The following is an 18295-nucleotide window of genomic DNA, read 5'->3' as shown; positions in this document are numbered from 1 at the left end:
GCTAAGGTAATGAATTTATGAATTAAAATAGAGAAGAGTTTAGAGCACAGCCTTTATGGTGTTTTGATGGATAGGAGGGAGAGAGTTGATCACTGTTGCGGTTTGGAATTCCTCCTTGAGACCGCTCCTCTAACCATGGTTTTAAACCCGGTCAGTTTTATTTGTCAGACTGACATATGCCCACTGAATCGGACATAACTTTTGAACGGCTGCTCGGATTGGTATGATTCCACTTCCACTGGCAAGATGACTCTGTGGTCTCGAACTTTAATGAAGAACGCGGAAGCCGAATCGCAGTGGAAGGGTTTCGTCCGAGTCGATCTTTGAGACGCTTCGGCTGAGCTTTAAGTAAAGACTTTTGCTTGTGGCCGAGCAGAATCTGTGAGGTACGGTCTGAAGTCACTTGATCTCCCCCGTAACCTTTACTTGATGATGGGCTGAAACCTCATCACCTCAGTTGAAGCCTTGTGCATCACCGTTCTTGTGCACATCCAATCAACAGTTGAAACCTTGTGCATCACCTTTCCTAAAGACCATTGTGCACATCCGATCAACAACTTGGCACTAACACACATGCTCTTGGACTGATTCATCACCTTCCACCAGCTTAACAAAGACTTGGTGGCCCTTGGTTCTAACTCCAGGCATTGTGCTGCGCTCTTACATGGCTATCTTGTAGCCTTCAACCTCGCCACTTCTTCTCCTTGAGATAGTGAGCGAACTCCACACAATCTTCAATGCTGAAACTGAAACCAAAAATCAATGGAACAGATTCTAAACAAGAGATTGTTAGAGATTAGAGAATAGAGAATATAGAATATTACTGAAAATAAAATAGAATTTAGAGAATAAGTAACCAAGTATAAGTAACCAAGAGAATAAAGTATAAGAGAGTATAAGAGAGAATATGGGCGATAGTATAAGGTGAATGGAGAGTAGAATAGAGAATTTGCTCAAGAGTTCTTATGGACAGAGTTATACTCTGTTTTCTTGAGTTTGCAGAAGCTTTGACAGCCAAGAGCATCCAACATTCAACAAGACTTTGGTGCTTTAATGGCTGAAACACAAAGGACCTTATGGAAAATTAGTTTCTCCAAAGGTTTAACAACAAAACTCCTTGTAGAATCACTTAAACAAGTGTTCTTCAAGAGATTAAGGCTTTAGATCCACGAAGATAACATATAGAAGATGTTTTTCGTGGTCCCAAGCAAAGAAGAAACAACAAAAGCCTTTGGAACAGCCTATTGTCCAACGGTTAAAAGAATGCATCTTGGACCAACTTGAATCTATTTGACCAAGCGGGCTCTACATGCTAAAATAAAGTCTCTCTCTTCCTCAAACTCGAACCTGGACACACCATATGACCAGAAACAAAGCTTTCTCAACCTTGAGAAGAAGAAGAAGCGATTTAGTAATTAAGCCTTTAAAGGAAATTTAACAAAAGCAAAATTAAACCTTTAGAGGAAAAATTAACTAAATCCTAAGAGAACTAAATCCTAAGAATTTCGTGGCTCATACAAGCACACAAGAACCGTGAATCCTCACCATGAACAACACAATTTGCTCAATGGTTCATCACTTCCCACACATCCCAAAATAAACAAAGCTATTACCAAATCGGTAAAGCTTAAGGATGGGGCTTGTAAAATCGATTTCTTTCCACACACTTGGTCTACAAATTCTAACAAGACAAGAGACCAAGCTTACTCAACAATGAGCTGCTAGAGAATCGATTTAATCAACAAAAGCAAAATTAAAGCTTTAAAGAAACTAAGCTAAGCGATTTAACACCTAAGCAAAGTCTAAAACTTTAACTAAGCTAACTCCTAAGAAAACGACTTTGAGAATGAGTTTGAATCACCAAGAACAGAACCTGCTCTGATACCATGTTGGGATTTATGAGACAAAGCTCATAAGAGAGGGTAGACAAACACTTGGTGAATGAATCCCCCTTTACCCACAACAAACTAACTCATTCTCAAGGGGGAGGAGAGAACATCAACTTGTGATGAACTCCCCATAAACAAGGCTTAGTAAAGAGTAAATAAGAAGACTTTAGGTGAGATTTGGGAAGAGAATAGGCTGCCTTAAGGGCAGCCTCTAACCGTTTACCCCTAGGCTCTCTACATTGCTAATAAGAACATAAACACTTGTGTAGAGAGGAGAAGATGGGAAACGGATTCTCTTAGTATTAGATAATGTTGTGTTGTGATACATATGAGAGAATTACAGCTTAATATAGAGAAAACAAAGGCATAGAGCCGTTAGGCACACAAGGGATTCAAAGGAGAGATGAAAGGGACAGCTCCTTGTCTTTGGTTGACTCGCTATGCTTCCCAACCAAAGCCACACGTGATTTCCTTCCCTTCCATGCCTTGTGACCGTTAGATCTCCTTCCCTTATGGCCATTGGATCCTTCTTCCCTTCCTTGTGAGATATTTCCTTCTTCTTGGGCTTCTTCTTCTTATAAGGCCTTTGTTCTTCTTATATTGCACTTATGGCCTTGCTGACCACTCTCCTTGCTCTCACGGCCCACATGGCCTTATTGGCCACTCTTATTGTGCTCACGGCCTTACTGGCCGCTCCCACACCACTCATGGCCTTACCGGCCACACTTCTTGTACTAGCAGCCTTACCGGCCACTCTCTTCTTCCTTGTGCAGCTCGGCCTCACCGGCCTCACTCTCTCTTCTCCTTCATATATACTAATACTAGTTTGAGACTTATCCTCTTCTAGTATCACAACACTTAGAGTTTGTGTACTTAGGAGAAGGAGGATTAAGAATCAGTAATCTAGGCTAAGTAAAGCAGTAAATAAGAAGAGTTTAGGTGGATTTGAGAAGAGAATAGGCTGCCTTAAGGGCAGCCCCTAACCGCTAATCACCTAAACAATCTACATTGTGAATATGAACAAGAACACAAGTAGAGAGGGGAAATCGGATTCTCTTCTTTTAGATAATATTGTGATGTATTGTTATATTGAAGTGAATTACAACTTAATATAGGGAATACAATGCTTATGACCGTTAGAGAGAGGAAGAGAGTGTTGATAGGGACATTCTCTCGATTTGGTGAAGGTGATAGTGACATCCTTCCCTTCCTTGCACATGTGATTCTTTTCTTGTGACCGTTAGGTTCTTCCTCCTTGAAAGCGACTTCCTTCCTTCTTCCTTTGGCATCTTCTTGATCACATGGTGGGCCGAGTCTTCCTTCTTCTCATCACTCACACTCGGCCTCATTCCTTCCTTCTTTCCTTTGTGAGACTTCCTCTTGGGCTTCTTCTTCTTATAAGGCCTTTGCCCTTCTCATTGCACTTATGGCCTTCTCTTATTCTTCATTCAGCCCACATGGCCTTACTCATTGTATTCACGGCCTAACCGGCCGTTCTCATGCCATTCATGGCCTCACGGCCACTCTTCTTGGTGCACACGGCCTTACCGGCCGCTTCTCTTCTTTGTACGGACGGGCCTGTACGGACGGGCCTTCTCTTCATCGTGTTCACGGCCTAACTGGCCGCTCACCGGACATGGGTCCGTTCACGGACACGGTACATGGTACCGGACACGGTACATGGTACCGGACACGGTACATGGTCGCTCACGGACACGGACATGGCCTTACCGGCCTTTACATGGCCTTTCCGGCCTTTCTTCTCTTCTTCCAAGGCTCGGCCTTACCGGCCTCTCCTCTCTCTTCCTCCTTACTCTCTAATACTCCCCCGCACGCTTGATCTGCAGGGCACCATGGGGACCAAAGATCAAGGGTGGACTAGTGTCATCTACCTCATTAAAAACCTCAACAAAGAAAACCTCTTGGGATAAAACTTTGTTAAGGGAAAAAGAGTATAGACTCCACTATCCATGATGTCCCATTGATCTTGGTTTGTCAAGAACCAGCTCTCTCCTCTTCAGGCCTTTGAACCGCTACACTCCTTAGCCCTTCTTGCCTTGAACTCACTTCATATGATCTCTCCAAGCTTGCACTTCTCGAATTTTCTTTTGAGGCTCTCATAGTCTCCTTCACCCTTGAAACAAGTGATAAAGAAGAAAAGAATAAGTGTTTGCTATGAGGAATATCAAAGAAAATTCTAAAGAAAACTTTAAAAGAACATATTAAAGAGTAAAGACTAGTAATAGAGCTAAGATAATGAATTTAAGAAATTTAAATAGAGTAGAGTTTAGAGCACAGCCTTTTTGGTGTTTTGATGGATAGGAAGGAGAGGGTTGATCACTGATGCGGTTTGGAATTCCTCCTTGAGACCGCTCCTACTCTAACCATGGTTTTTAAACCCGGCCAGTTTTATCGTCAGACTGACATATGCCCACTGAATCGGACATAACTTTCGAACGGCTGCTCGGATTGGTATGATTCCACTTCCACTGGCAAGATGACTCTGTGGTCTCGAACTTTAATGAAGAACGCGGAAGCCGAATCGCAGTGGAAGGGTTTCGTCCGAGTCGATCTTTGAGACGCTTCGGCTGAGCTTTAAGTAAAGACTTTTGCTTGTGGCCGAGCAGAATCTGTGAGGTACGGTCTGAAGTCACTTGATCTCCCCCGTAACCTTTACTTGATGATGGGCTGAAACCTCATCACCTCAGTTGAAGCCTTGTGCATCACCGTTCTTGTGCACATCCAATCAACAGTTGAAACCTTGTGCATCACCTTTCCTAAAGACCATTGTGCACATCCGATCAACAACTTGGCACTAACACACATGCTCTTGGACTGATTCATCACCTTCCACCAGCCTAACAAAGACTTGGTGGCCCTTGGTTCTAACTCCAGGCATTGTGCTGCGCTCTTACATGGCTATCTTGTAGCCTTCAACCTCGCCACTTCTTCTTCTTGAGATAGTAGGCGAGCTCCACACAATCTTCAAGGCTGAAGCTGAAACCAAATTCAATGGAACAGATTCTAAACAAGAGATTGTGAGAGATTAGAGTATAGAGTATAGACTGAAAATAAATAGAGAATTTAGAGAATTAATAAGAGTATAAATAGAGAATTAGTAACCAAGTATAAGTAACCAAGAGAATAAAGTATAAGAGAGTATAAGAGAGAATATGGGCGATAGTATAAGGTGAATGGAGAGTAGAATAGAACTCAAGAGTTCCTATGGACAGAGTTAGACTCTGTTTTCTTGAGTTTGCAGAAGCTTTGACAGCCAAGAACAACCAAGAAGACAATCTCTTTTGGTGCTTTAATGGCTGAAACACAATGGACCTTATGGAAAATTAGTTTCTCCAAAGGTTTAACAACAAAACTCCTTGTAGAATCACTTAAACAAGTGTTCTTCAAGAGATTAAGGCTTTAGATCCACGAAGATAACATATAGAAGATGTTTTTCGTGGTCCCAAGCAAAGAAGAAACAACAAAAGCCTTTGGAACAGCCTATTGTCCAACGGTTAAAAGAATGCATCTTTGAACAGCTTTAGTCTAGTTGACCAAGCGGACATGAGATGCGAAAATTAAGATCTCTCTCTTCTTCAAGCTTGAATCTGGACACACCATAGGGCCAGAAACAAAGCTTTCTCAACATTGAGAAGAAGAAGTAGCGATTTAGTAATTAAGCCTTTAAAGGAAATTTAACAAAAGCAAAATTAAACCTTTAGAGGAAAATTAACTAAATCCTAAGAGAGCTAAATCCTAAGAATTTCGTGGCTCATACAAGCACACAAGAACCGTGAATCCTCACCATGAACAACACAATTTGCTCAATGGTTCATCACTTCCCACACATCCCAAAAATAAACAAAGCTATTACCAAATCGGTAAAGCTTAAGGATGGGGCTTGTAAAATCGATTTCTTTCCACACACTTGGTCTACAAATTCTAACAAGACAAGAGACCAAGCTTACTCAACAATGAGCTGCTAGAGAATCGATTTAATCAACAAAAGCAAAATTAAAGCTTTAAAGAAACTAAGCTAAGCGATTTAACACCTAAGCAAAGTCTAAAACTTTAACTAAGCTAACTCCTAAGAAAACGACTTTGAGAATGAGTTTAAATCACCAAGAACAGAGCCTGCTCTGATACCATGTTGGGATTTATGAGACAAAGCTCACAAGAGAGGGTAGACAAACACTTGGTGAATGAATCCCCCTTTACCCACAACAAACTAACTCATTCTCAAGGGGGAGGAGAGAACATCAACTTGTGATGAACTCCCCATAAACAAGCTAGATAGAACCCAAATACTAGAGAGTAAGCGGATCCTAACTAGGAGAAGCACTAGTTTGAGACTTATCCTCTTCTAGTATCACAACACTTAGAGTTTGTGTACTTAGGAGAAGGAGGATTAAGAATCAGTAATCTAGGCTAAGTAAAGCAGTAAATAAGAAGAGTTTAGGTGGATTTGAGAAGAGAATAGGCTGCCTTAAGGGCAGCCCCTAACCGCTAATCACCTAAACAATCTACATTGTGAATATGAACAAGAACACAAGTAGAGAGGGGAAATCGGATTCTCTTCTTTTAGATAATATTGTGATGTATTGTTATATTGAAGTGAATTACAACTTAATATAGGGAATACAATGCTTATGACCGTTAGAGAGAGGAAGAGAGTGTTGATAGGGACATTCTCTCGATTTGGTGAAGGTGATAGTGACATCCTTCCCTTCCTTGCACATGTGATTCTTTTCTTGTGACCGTTAGGTTCTTCCTCCTTGAAAGCGACTTCCTTCCTTCTTCCTTTGGCATCTTCTTGATCACATGGTGGGCCGAGTCTTCCTTCTTCTCATCACTCACACTCGGCCTCATTCCTTCCTTCTTTCCTTTGTGAGACTTCCTCTTGGGCTTCTTCTTCTTATAAGGCCTTTGCCCTTCTCATTGCACTTATGGCCTTCTCTTATTCTTCATTCAGCCCACATGGCCTTACTCATTGTATTCACGGCCTAACCGGCCGTTCTCATGCCATTCATGGCCTCACGGCCACTCTTCTTGGTGCACACGGCCTTACCGGCCGCTTCTCTTCTTTGTACGGACGGGCCTGTACGGACGGGCCTTCTCTTCATCGTGTTCACGGCCTAACTGGCCGCTCACCGGACATGGGTCCGTTCACGGACACGGTACATGGTACCGGACACGGTACATGGTACCGGACACGGTACATGGTACCGGACACGGTACATGGTCGCTCACGGACACGGACATGGCCTTACCGGCCTTTACATGGCCTTTCCGGCCTTTCTTCTCTTCTTCCAAGGCTCGGCCTTACCGGCCTCTCCTCTCTCTTCCTCCTTACTCTCTAATAAAAATGTGTCTTAATCCAATGCAACTAACTAACTATAAGAGTTTGAGATAGATGTGGAGAGTTTAAAAGCCACTTATACCCATTTTGTCCCAAAACAGGCTAAAACCAAGAAAACATTGCTTAGAAGCTGTAAACAGCTATGTTAGTGTTTATGGGGTTAAAATGTGTCTTAATCCAATGCAACTAACTAATTATAAGACTTTGAGATAGATGTGGAGAGTTTAAAAGCCACTTATACCCATTTTGTCCCAAAACAGGCTAAAACCAAGAAAACATTGCTTAGAAGCTGTAAACAGCTATGTTAGTGTTTATGGGGTTAAAATGTGTCTTAATCCAATGCAACTAACTAATTATAAGACTTTGAGATAGATGTGGAGAGTTTAAAAGCCACTTATACCCATTTTGTCCCAAAACAGGCTAAAACCAAGAAAACATTGATAAGAAACTGTAAACAGCTATGTTAGTGTTTATGGGGTTAAAATGTGTCTTAATCCAATGCAACTAACTAATTATAAGACTTTGAGATAGATGTGGAGAGTTTAAAAGCCACTTATACCCATTTTCTCCCAAAACAGGCTAAAACCAAGAAAACATTGCTTAGAAGCTGTAAACAGCTATGTTAGTGTTTCTGGGGTTAAAATGTGTCTTAATCCAATGCAACTAACTAATTATAAGAGTTTGAGATAGATGTGGAGAGTTTAAAAGCCACTTATACCCATTTTGTCCCAAAACAGGCTAAAACCAAGAAAACATTGCTTAGAAGCTGTAAACAGCTTTGTTACTGTTTATGGGGTTAAAATGTGTCTTAATCCAATGCAACTAACTAATTATAAGACTTTGAGATAGATGTGGAGAGTTTAAAAGCCACTTATACCCATTTTGTCCCAAAACAGGCTAAAATCAAGAAAACATTGCTTAGAAGCTGTAAACAGCTATGTTAGTGTTTATGGGGTTAAAATGTGTCTTAATCCAATGCAACTAACTAATTCTAAGACTTTGAGATAGATGTGGAGAGTTTAAAAGCCACTTATACCCATTTTGTCCCAAAACAGGCTAAAACCAAGAAAACATTGCTTAGAAGCTGTAAACAGCTATGTTAGTGTTTATGGGGTTAAAATGTGTCTTAATCCAATAACACTAACTAATTATAAGAGTTTGAGATAGATGTGGAGAGTTTAAAAGCCACTTATACCCATTTTGTCCCAAAACAGGCTAACACCAAGAAAACATTGCTTAGAAGCTGTAAACAGCTTTGTTACTGTTTATGGGGTTAAAATGTGTCTTAATCCAATGCAACTAACTAATTATAAGAGTTTGAGATAGATGTGGAGAGTTTAAAAGCCACTTATACCCATTTTGTCCCAAAACAGGCTAAAACCAAGAAAACATTGCTTAGAAGCTGTAAACAGCTATGTTAGTGTTTATGGGGTTAAAATGTGTCTTAATCCAATGCAACTAACTAATTATAAGACTTTGAGATAGATGTGGAGAGTTTAAAAGCCACTTATACCCATTTTGTCCCAAAACAGGCTAAAATCAAGAAAACATTGCTTAGAAGCTGTAAACAGCTATGTTAGTGTTTATGGGGTTAAAATGTGTCTTAATCCAATGCAACTAACTAATTATAAGACTTTGAGATAGATGTGGAGAGTTTAAAAGCCACTTATACCCATTTTGTCCCAAAACAGGCTAAAACCAAGAAAACATTGCTTAGAAGCTGTAAACAGCTATGTTAGTGTTTATGGGGTTAAAATGTGTCTTAATCCAATGCAACTGACTAGTTATAAGAGTTTGAGATAGATGTGGAGAGTTTAAAAGCCACTTATACCCATTTTGTCCCAAAACAGGCTAAAACCAAGAAAACATTGATAAGAAACTGTAAACAGCTATGTTAGTGTTTATGGGGTTAAAATGTGTCTTAATCCAATGCAACTAACTAATTATAAGACTTTGAGATAGATGTGGAGAGTTTAAAAGCCACTTATACCCATTTTGTCCCAAAACAGGCTAAAATCAAGAAAACATTGCTTAGAAGCTGTAAACAGCTATGTTAGTGTTTACGGGGTTAAAATGTGTCTGAATCCAATGCAACTAACTAATTATAAGACTTTGAGATAGATGTGGAGAGTATAAAAGCCACTTATACCCATTTTGTCCCAAAACAGGCTAAAACCAAGAAAACATTGCTTAGAAGCTGTAAACAGCTATGTTAGTGTTTATGGGGTTAAAATGTGTCTTAATCCAATAACACTAACTATTAGAGAGTAAGGAGGAAGAGAGAGGAGAGGCCGGTAAGGCCGAGCCTTGGAAGAAGAGAAGAAAGGCCGGAAAGGCCATGTAAAGGCCGGTAAGGCCATGTCCGTGTCCGTGACCGACCATGTACCGTGTCCGGTACCATGTACCGTGTCCGTGAACGGACCCATGTCCGGTGAGCGGCCAGTTAGGCCGTGAACACATTGAAGAGAAGGCCCGTCCGTACGATGAAGAGAAGGCCCGTCCGTACGGTCTCGGCCCTTAGGCCTGCGCTCGGTCCAGTAGATAGAGAGGCCGAGTTTGAGAGGCTTGGGAGAAAGGAAAACGAGGCCTTACAAGGGAGAGAGGCCCATAAAGAAGAAGAAAGGAAAACCCACAAGGAAAAGGAAGGAAGGGAGAAGATTCACGTGAGCGTTTGGTGAAGGAAGGAAGTCGCTTTCACCAAGTTGAATTGAGAACGTCCCTATCACCTTCTTCTTCTCTCTTTGTGTCTAACGGTCATATGACCTTCTTCTCCTATATTAATGTATAATCTCTCATATGTAACATTACAACATTATTCAATAAGAGAATCACAATATTATCTAATAGAAGAGAAACCGATTTCCTCTCTATACTTGTGTTCTTGTTTCATATTAACAATGTAGAGAGTTTAGGATTAGCGGTTAGGGGCTGCCCTTAAGGCAGCCTATTCTCTTCTCAAATCCACCTAAACTCTTCTTATTTACTGCTTTACTTAGCCTAGATTACTGATTCTTAATCCTCCTTCTCCTAAGTACACAAACTCTAAGTGTTGTGATACTAGAAGAGGATAAGTCTCAAACTAGTGCTTCTCCTAGTTAGGATCCGCTTACTCTCTAGTATTTGGGTTCTATCTAGCTTGTTTATGGGGAGTTCATCACAAGTTGATGTTCTCTCCTCCCCCTTGAGAATGAGTTAGTTTGTTGTGGGTAAAGGGGGATTCATTCACCAAGTGTTTGTCTACCCTCTCTTGTGAGCTTTGTCTCATAAATCCCAACATGGTATCAGAGCAGGTTCTGTTCTTGGTGTTTTAAACTCATTCTCAAAGTCGTTTTCTTAGGAGTTAGCTTAGTTAAAGTTTAGACTTTGCTTAGGTGTTAAATCGCTTAGCTTAGTTTCTTTAAAGCTTTAATTTTGCTTTTGTTGATTAAATCGATTCTCTAGCAGCTCATTGTTGAGTAAGCTTGGTCTCTTGTCTTGTTAGAATTTGTAGACCAAGTGTGTGGAAAGAAATCGATTTTACAAGCCCCATCCTTAAGCTTTACCGATTTGGTAATAGCTTTGTTTATTTTGGGATGTGTGGGAAGTGATGAACCATTGAGCAAATTGTGTTGTTCATGGTGAGGATTCACGGTTCTTGTGTGCTTGAATGAGCCACGAAATTCTTAGGATTTAGTTCTCTTAGGATTTAGTTAATTTTCCTCTAAAGGTTTAATTTTGCTTTTGTTAAATTTCCTTTAAAGGCTTAATTACTAAATCGCTTCTTCTTCTTCTCAAGGTTGAGAAAGCTTTGTTTCTGGCCATATGGTGTGTCCAGATTCGAGTTTGGGGAAGAGAGAGTTCTTGTTTTTAGCATGTATGGCCCGCTTGGTCAAATAGATTCAAGTTGGTCCAAGATGCATTCTTTTAACCAATGGACAAAAGGTTGTTCCAAAGGTGTTTCTTCTTTTATTTGAATTTTGAACATGGAAAGCATCTTCTATATGCTCTTTCGTGATCCTTGAAGGCATTAGACTCTTGGAGAACACCTGTTTAAGTGATTCTACCATGAGAAGTGTCCTAAACCTTTGGAGAAACTAATTTTCCATAAGGTCCATGTGTTTCAGCCATTAAAGCACCAAAAGAGATTGTCTTCTTGGTTGTTCTTGGCTGTCAAAGCTTCTGCAAACTCAAGAAAACAGAGTCTAACTCTGTCCATAGGAACTCTTGAGCTCTATTCTACTCTCCATTCACCTTATACTATCGCCCATATTCTCTTTTATACTCTCTTATACTTTATTCTCTTGGTTACTTATACTTGGTTACTTATTCTCTAAATTCTCTATTTAATTTCAGTAATATTCTCTATACTCTAATCTCTAACAATCTCTTGTTTAGAATCTGTTCCATTGATCTTTTTGGTTTCAGTTTCAGCATTGAAGATTGTGTGGAGCTCGCTCACTATCTCAAGGAGAAGAAGTGGCGAGGTTGAAGGCTACAAGATAGCCATGTAAGAGCGCAGCACAATGCCTGGAGTTAGAACCAAGGGCCACCAAGTCTTTGTTAAGCTGGTGGAATGTGATGAATCAGTCCAAGAGCATGTGTGTTAGTGCCAAGTTGTTGATCGGATGTGCACAATGGTCTTTAAGAAAGGTGATGCACAAGGTTTCAACTGTTGATCGGATGTGCACAAGAACGGTGATGCACAAGGTTTCAACTGAGGTGATGAGGTTTCAGCCCATCATCAAGTAAAGGTTACGGGGGAGATCAACTATCAAGTGACTTCAGACCGTACCTCACAGATTCTGCTCGGCCACAAGCAAAAGTTTTTACTTAAAGCTCAGCCGAAGCGTCTCAAAGATCGACTCGGACGAAACCCTTCCACTGCGATTCAGCTTCCGCGTTCTTCACAAAAGTTCTAGACCATGGAGTCATCTTGCCAGTGGAAGTGGAATCATACCAATCCGAGCAGCCGTTCGAAAGTTATGTCCGATTCAGTGGGCATATGTCAGTCTGACGATAAAACTGACCGGGTTAAAAACCATGGTTAGAGAAGCGGTCTCAAGGAGGAATTTCAAACCGCATCAGTGTTCAACCCTCTCCTTCCTATCCATCAAAACACCATAAAGGCTGTGCTCTAAACTCTACTCTATTTAAATTTCTTAAATTCATTACCTTAGCTTCATTACTAGTCTTTACTCTTTAATATGTTCTCTTGAATTGTCACACTTTTAGAAATTTTCTTTGATATTCCTCATAGCAAACACTTATTCTTTTCTTCTTTATCACTTGTTTAAGGGGTAAAGGAGACTATGAGAGCCTCAAAGAAACTCTAAAGGCGCAAGGATGGAGATCATAAGGAATGTGCTAAAGGCAAGGTGGGCTAAGGAGTAGGAGCGGTTCAAATCATGAAGAGAAGGGAGCTAGTTCTTTGCAAACCAAGGTCAAGGGACATCATGGATAGTGGAGTCTATACTCTTTTTCCCTTAACAAAGTTTTATCCCAAGAGGTTTTCTTTGTTGAGGTTTTTAATGAGGTAGATGTCACTAGTCCACCCTTGATCTTTGGTCCCCATGGTGCCCTGCAGATCAAGCGTGCGGGGGAGTATTAGAGAGTAAGGAGGAAGAGAGAGGAGAGGCCGGTAAGGCCGAGCCTTGGAAGAAGAGAAGAAAGGCCGGAAAGGCCATGTAAAGGCCGGTAAGGCCATGTCCGTGTCCGTGACCGACCATGTACCGTGTCCGGTACCATGTACCGTGTCCGTGAACGGACCCATGTCCGGTGAGCGGCCAGTTAGGCCGTGAACACATTGAAGAGAAGGCCCGTCCGTACGATGAAGAGAAGGCCCGTCCGTACGGTCTCGGCCCTTAGGCCTGCGCTCGGTCCAGTAGATAGAGAGGCCGAGTTTGAGAGGCTTGGGAGAAAGGAAAACGAGGCCTTACAAGGGAGAGAGGCCCATAAAGAAGAAGAAAGGAAAACCCACAAGGAAAAGGAAGGAAGGGAGAAGATTCACGTGAGCGTTTGGTGAAGGAAGGAAGTCGCTTTCACCAAGTTGAATTGAGAACGTCCCTATCACCTTCTTCTTCTCTCTTTGTGTCTAACGGTCATATGACCTTCTTCTCCTATATTAATGTATAATCTCTCATATGTAACATTACAACATTATTCAATAAGAGAATCACAATATTATCTAATAGAAGAGAAACCGATTTCCTCTCTATACTTGTGTTCTTGTTTCATATTAACAATGTAGAGAGTTTAGGATTAGCGGTTAGGGGCTGCCCTTAAGGCAGCCTATTCTCTTCTCAAATCCACCTAAACTCTTCTTATTTACTGCTTTACTTAGCCTAGATTACTGATTCTTAATCCTCCTTCTCCTAAGTACACAAACTCTAAGTGTTGTGATACTAGAAGAGGATAAGTCTCAAACTAGTGCTTCTCCTAGTTAGGATCCGCTTACTCTCTAGTATTTGGGTTCTATCTAGCTTGTTTATGGGGAGTTCATCACAAGTTGATGTTCTCTCCTCCCCCTTGAGAATGAGTTAGTTTGTTGTGGGTAAAGGGGGATTCATTCACCAAGTGTTTGTCTACCCTCTCTTGTGAGCTTTGTCTCATAAATCCCAACACTAACTAATTATAAGAGTTTGAGATAGATGTGGAGAGTTTAAAAGCCACTTATACCCATTTTGTCCCAAAACAGGCTAACACCAAGAAAACATTGCTTAGAAGCTGTAAACAGCTTTGTTACTGTTTATGGGGTTAAAATGTGTCTTAATCCAATGCAACTAACTAACTATAAGAGTTTGAGATAGATGTGGAGAGTTTAAAAGCCACTTATACCCATTTTGTCCCAAAACAGGCTAAAACCAAGAAAACATTGCTTAGAAGCTGTAAACAGCTATGTTAGTGTTTATGGGGTTAAAATGTGTCTTAATCCAATGCAACTAACTAATTATAAGACTTTGAGATAGATGTGGAGAGTTTAAAAGCCACTTATACCCATTTTGTCCCAAAACAGGCTAAAACCAAGAAAACATTGTATAATTTGGGATCTTGATCACCATGTCCGTACAAGTCAACGTCCGTACAAGTCAACGACCGTTCTCTCTCATCGGGCCAACCATACCATCTCGTGTAGAAGCCCACTTGAAGTCTTCTAAGGCTTGTATGAGACAACCAAGTCTCTAGATCCTTCTCCTACCGACCGTTGGAGTTTGTGTGCAAGTGGGAAGATATTTCAACTCACAAGTCACATGTTATGTTAAGAAGGAAGGATGTCACTTTCAGTCATGTAAAGCGTGTATAGGATCCCATAGGAATATGCTGTTTACTTTGTCTATAATTAGGATGTATCTAGGTTCTTTTTCAAGTAAGAAGTTTGATTCTTCTTCTATACTCTCTCTCTTACACTTCCATACTCTCTTCTACTCTCTCGTGCGAACACTCTCAAACTCACTCGATCTCTACACTCTCTCGTTTCTAAACTTACATGGTATCAGAGCCTTGTGGTTCCTCTCGTTAAACTCTTCATTCACTCTACTTTCTTCCGCAACTCGTTCATTCAATCTCTTGAGTTTTTCTTTAACCGTTGGGTAAACTTATTGACCATTGGACAAAACTCCATGGAAAGCACCAAAACCTTGGTTGTTCCAGTTACTCTCAAAGGAGAGAACTATTTGTTGTGGGCAAGGACCACAAAGACGGCGCTATGTGGCCGAGGGCTTTGGACCCATGTGACAACAAGTGAAGCTCCGAAGGGCGAGCCGACTGAAGACGGCAAAGTTGTGGCCACAAGTGGTGAAGAAAAGTGGTTTCAAGAAGACCAAAGTGTTCTCGCCATCATACAAAACTCTCTCGATGCTCCAATACTCGAGGCCTACTCGTATTGTGAAACGGCCAAGGATCTATGGGATACCTTGCAAAACGTCTTTGGTAACACTACCAATTTAAGCCGAGTCTTTGAGATCAAGAGAGCCATCAACAACCTAAGCCAAGAAGACATGGAGTTCACCAAACACTTTGGGAAGTTTAGGTCCCTTTGGGCTGAGCTTGAGATGCTTAGGCCAGCGACTCTTGATCCGGCAATCTTGAATGAGAGGCGTGAACAAGACAAGGTGTTCGGCCTCCTCCTTACGCTGAATCCATCTTACAACGATCTTATCAAGCATATCTTGAGGTCGGACAAGCTTCCCAGCCTGGAGGAAGTGTGTAGTCAGATTCAAAAGGAGCATGGTTCCATGGGGTTGTTTGGTAACAAGGGGGAGCTTGTAACCGCCAACCAAGCTGATGTAGCGACCGCAAACAAGGGCTACTATCGAGGAGATAACAAGAAAGAACCAGTGTGTCACCACTGCAAGAAGCCGGGCCATTTCAAGAATGAGTGTTGGATTCTCCACCCACACCTCCGAGTAAACCGACCAATGAACCACCGTGGAGCACCAAGAGCTCATCGAGCGAGTGTGGAGCCATTGGTTGCTGAACTGAACCCTCGAGCTCCGGATATGAATGGAACTGCCCTGGCTGCCTCGTCGGACCTCGTGAGGAAGTCTGATCTTGATGCGCTCATTAAGGCACTCAAAGAAAATTCCGGTAACTCTTATCTTGCCTTGAATCAAACTAAACCGCTCATAGTTGATTCCGGTGCTTCTCACCACATGATTAGTGATTCTAGGTTAATGAGTGATATTAAACCGGCTAGTGGTAATGTTGTGATAGCAAATGGTGAGAAAGTGCCAGTTAAAGGCATTGGAAACTTGAAATTATTTGATAAAGATACTAAAGCGTTCTATATGCCAAATTTTACTTCCAACTTGCTATCAGTTAAGAGAGCCACTACTGATTTGAATTGTTATGCAATATTTGGTCCTAACAAGGTTCATTTTCAGGATATTGAGACAAGTAAGGTCCTTGGTCAAGGAGGTTCCAAGGGTGATCTCTATATGCTTGAGGACTTGAATTTATCTGCTTCTTGTTTTAATTCGGTTGTTGTTAAACCTAGTGATTCTATTTTACATGCTAGGCTAGGACATCCTCACACTAGAGCTTTAGCTTTAATGTTCCCTAATATTTCTTTTCAAAATGATGGGTGTGAGGCTTGTATTCTTGGTAAACATTGCAAGGCTGTTTTTCCTAAATCTATTACTATTTATGAAAAATGTTTTGATTTGGTTCATTCTGATGTTTGGACATCCCCTTGCTTATCTAGAGAAAATCAAAAGTATTTTGTGACTTTTATTGATGAAAAATCAAAATATACTTGGATAACTTTGCTTCCTTCTAAGGATAGAGTTCTTGAAGCTTTTACTAGCTTTCAAAATTATGTCACTAACCACTATCATGCCAAGATTAAAATTTTGAGATCAGATAATGGTGGAGAATACACAAGCCATGCCTTTAAGCAATATCTAGCCGAACATGGAATTCTTCATCAAACTAGCTGTCCATACACACCACAACAAAATGGGGTGGCTGAAAGGAAGAATAGGCATCTCATGGAGGTAGCAAGGTCCATGATGTTCCATACAAGAGTTCCAAAACGCTTTTGGGGAGATGCCGTGCTCACAGCTTGTTATCTTATCAACCGCACACCAACAAAAATACTCAACGACTTGTCTCCATTTGAGGTATTGAACAATGAAAAGCCTAACTTTGATCATTTACGAGTATTTGGTTGTGTTTGCTATGTGTTGCGACCAGGTGAACTAAGAGACAAGCTTGATGCTAAGAGTACTAAGGCAATGTTTATCGGCTATTCTACAACTCAAAAAGGATATAAGTGCTATGACTCGGAGACAAGAAGAGTTCTTGTGTCTCGTGATGTCAAGTTTGTGGAGTCACAAGGATTTTATGATGAGAAGAACTGGGATGAACTTCGCAATCTCTCGACCTCTTCTTCCGATCGGACACGCAACCTCCGGGTGATCCTTGAGAGGCTAGGTATTGAGAATGATCGGATCACCAACGCGCCGGCCAGTCAAGCATCACCAGAACAACCTGAGCCATTCCCTGAGCCCGACCTTGATCCACCCACTTCTCATACCAACGACGAAACTGAGTTGCCCACGGATTCGACCGAACTACCCGGAGACAACAATGATGTGCCATCCGAGGAACCGGCTGAGCAGCTTGAAGAAATTATTACACTAGGCAGAGCTAGCTCAGAGGCGGGAACTATAGTTCCTCTTCGACGTAGCCAACGTCTCAAGTTTCCCCCATCTAACTGGAAGAACACTAGAGTGTACTACAACAACATGGTCGTCGCACACCCAATTCAAGCTGTATGCACGCTGGCACACTTTCCGATGGAACATCAAGTGTTCCTTGGCCAAATTGACCAGCATTGGGTTCCCAAGACATATGATGAGGCCAAGGACCACAAGGTGTGGCGAGACGCAGTTGATGCCGAGAACACGGCCATGGTGCAAAATCACACATGGGACGAATCAGACTTACCCAAGGGCAAGAAGGCTGTGACGTCTCGGTATATCTTCACTATCAAGTATAAGAGCAATGGGGAGATTGAACGCTACAAGGCCAGACTTGTAGCTCGTGGTTTTACGCAAACGTATGGGGAGGATTACAAAGATACGTTTGCTCCGGTGGCCAAATTACACACAGTTCGAGTTGTTCTCTCCTTGGCCACAAACTTGGATTGGGATCTATGGCAAATGGATGTGAAGAATGCGTTCTTGCAAGGAGAACTTGAAGATGAGGTCTACATGCGGCCACCGCCTGGTCTAGAGGACACCATAGGCCCGGGAAAGGTGCTGAAGCTCAACAAGGCAATATATGGCCTTAAACAATCGCCTAGAGCATGGTACCACAAGTTGAGCACAACCTTACTTGGGAAAGGTTTTCGCAAATCAGAATCGGATCATACTCTCTTCACACTACCAAGTGACAAAGGTATAGTGGTCATTCTAGTATATGTTGATGATATCATCATATCTGGAAGTGACAAGGTAGGTATTCAAGAAGCTAAAGAGTTTCTTAAGTCAGTTTTTGATATTAAAGACCTTGGAGAACTTAAGTATTTTCTTGGTATAGAAGTGTATAGGTCTGATGAAGGATTGTT

At 41.5% G+C, this 18295-nt stretch overlaps 1 long non-coding RNA gene across 1 annotated transcript; it reads left to right on the top strand.

Moving 5' to 3' along the window:
- The first annotated feature begins 15665 nt into the window (after positions 1-15665).
- LOC147919302 (uncharacterized) lies at positions 15666-16393 on the top strand. The gene is made up of 2 exons (XR_015592077.1): positions 15666-15810; positions 16107-16393. It is a non-coding gene; the product is annotated as an uncharacterized LOC147919302 (long non-coding RNA).
- Positions 16394-18295: the final 1902 nt, after the last annotated feature.

The sequence above is a fragment of the Camelina sativa genome, chromosome 20 (assembly GCF_030686135.1).
Source record: "Camelina sativa cultivar CO46 ecotype springtype chromosome 20, ASM3068613v1".
Taxonomy (NCBI): Eukaryota; Viridiplantae; Streptophyta; class Magnoliopsida; order Brassicales; family Brassicaceae; genus Camelina; species Camelina sativa.
The sequence above is the reverse complement of the archived record's forward strand: the minus strand, read 5'-3'. Positions and strand labels throughout refer to the sequence as shown.